Source organism: Pongo pygmaeus, chromosome 23 (genome assembly GCF_028885625.2).
Source record: "Pongo pygmaeus isolate AG05252 chromosome 23, NHGRI_mPonPyg2-v2.0_pri, whole genome shotgun sequence".
Taxonomy (NCBI): domain Eukaryota; kingdom Metazoa; phylum Chordata; class Mammalia; order Primates; family Hominidae; genus Pongo; species Pongo pygmaeus.
The window spans coordinates 23,690,978-23,693,301 of NC_085931.1; the positions used below are offsets into that span (position 1 = coordinate 23,690,978).

The 2,324-nt window shown below is 40.9% G+C and overlaps 1 pseudogene; it reads right to left on the reverse strand.

Annotated features, from left to right (window-relative positions):
• Positions 1-204: 204 nt before the first annotated feature.
• LOC129023403 (cell division cycle protein 27 homolog) lies at positions 205-2,121 on the reverse strand (annotated as a pseudogene).
• Positions 2,122-2,324: the final 203 nt, after the last annotated feature.

Consider the following 2,324-nt stretch of genomic DNA (forward strand, 5'->3'; position numbering starts at 1 on the left):
GGTATTCTATTATAATTAGTTAACTGAAGAATTTGTTAAAGACATACATTTCATAAGAAAACATGTTAGTTTGAAGTTATTGACCTGTATGTACCATCCCTAAGTATTAGTAACCAAATTCATGACAATAAAGAGCTATCTAACAAGAAAAATTAGTGACTACCAGCACCATCAACAAGATTTGTCTTTACACTTCATTACCACTTACCATGCATTATAATGTCTAGGATTGACTCTGATAGCATTTCGAAAACAAGCTAATGCTTTGTCCAATTCTTCAGTTAAGACAAACTCTCGCCCTAATAGGGTATAGGCATAAGCATAATTTGGATCCACTTGGATAGCCTTCTGGAAGAATTTAATTGCAATATTGTGTTCCCGCTGCAGACTGAAACAGTTCCCTGCAGCACACCAGGCCTCTGGCGAATTTTTATCCATGTCTGTTAAGTCTTTTGACAGAAATGAAAGAGAGACATCTTTTTGAAGACGCCAAAGTGTTGTAGAGTAGATTTCCATGCCATCGAATCTATAATTCTCAATCCTTCTAACCTCTGAGAATATTCTTTCAGCTTGCATGTACTCTGAAATTTCAAAATAGGCCCTTCCAATTTGGCACAGTACCCAACTAGTATTGTAGTGGTGAGAAGGTAGATGGCTCGAAATATTTATAGCTTCTTTGCAGTAGTATGAACACAAAGCTAAATAACCTTTCCCACTTTCATGAAGAGGGCTCATCAAGCCTTCTGCTGCTGCTTTTTGTAGATTAAAAGCCTGAATCTGATGTGTGATTGTGGATATTTTGTCTTCTGAATTGATGGAAGAGTCCAATTTTGTAATTTCCAGGTTGTCATTTATATTAGGTTGAATTATTCCTCCTTTATTAGTTTTACTTTTTGTTTTTCTGTTTGGGGTTTTAGGTGGAAATTTCATTTTAAATTTCTTCCTATTCTCTTTGGTTGTGGAACTGTCACTAGTAAAGAGTCATGAAGTTTTTTGATGCAGTGCATTTAGGGGAGATGTCATAGTGGGGCTCATTACCTGAGGTGTTGTACTTATTTATGGACCAGAACTTTCTGTTTGTGAAATAATTGGAGTTACCTCTCGGCTATTTCCACTCTGCGAGAAGTCAGACTTTGCTCCAGTTTGGCCAATTCTGGCAACAGACTTTTTTGAAGGGGCTCCTGTGGATGGCACATCAATTACAGAAGGTGTATTAGTGTAGTTTTGTAAATAAGATCCATCTCCAGGACTTGGGGTTTCTAATGGCAAAATCCCAAAACTTGGGGTTTATGGGCTAAGAGCTGCTGGTCCTGTTAATAAACTTCGACCAGTTTTTGGTTTATTTTGAACTTGTTTAGATAATATGGAAGTTCCTGTTCCCAGTGGGAGAGTATCAGGTGAAATTACAGCTGAATCAATAGAAGACACTGGGGAATCTGTATTCAAGGAGTACTTTGAATTGGAAGATTCTAAATTCAATCTGTTTAATTCAATTGTGTCCTGGGGTGTTTCCGTAAGAACGGTCTCAGGCTGTCTGTGACATAAACTGTGATTAGGTACTTGTGTTGTGCAAGAGCTGGGCAGACAGTTGCTAAAGTTCTGTAAAGATGTGAATTTAAATGTTTGGTCAGGATCTGGCTTTTCACCTATTTCACATAATGATTCAAAGGGATACCAGAGGAAAGGATTTAAACTAAGTCTCTTTTGGTAACCTTCTGATCCTTTGGCAAGCCGATCTGTCTTGCAATATACATGTCCCAACAATGAAAGGGGAAAGCAAGCTGAATCACCAAACTCAGTGACAATATCATCATGGCTTTTCTGCTTATTAAACACTCCACCAGACAAGATTTTTTCCCAGTCTGCAAGCTTACTGAGATCAACACAACATTTTGCAAGCTGGTATTTGCATTGCGGTGTAGGACAACTGTGACTTTTCAAGTGTCTATATGCTTTATAGGCCTTTTCTGGGCGGCAAGAACAGGTCGCCAGTAAAAACAAGGCTTCTTCTGAGTGTACTTCTGCATAAAGGCCTTCTGTGAGGAAAACCCCATCTCGGTAAGCATAGTGGTTTAGTGCTTGGCATATAGCATCCTGGACGGGTTCCTGCAGCACGGTCATCCTCGAGGCTCAGGCCCAATTTCTGCAGTGCCTCAGGCAACCCGCCACCCCACCCACCCCCCTCCGCCCTGTAGCGGCTCCGGCCCGGCCAGCCTCGGCTCATTTAAATTCAGCAGCTACCGGGGAATGGGGGAGGCCAAGCCAGAATGACTTCTTTATCCTGCCGACTCTGGAAAGCCCGGCCCCTTGTGATCCATTGCAAA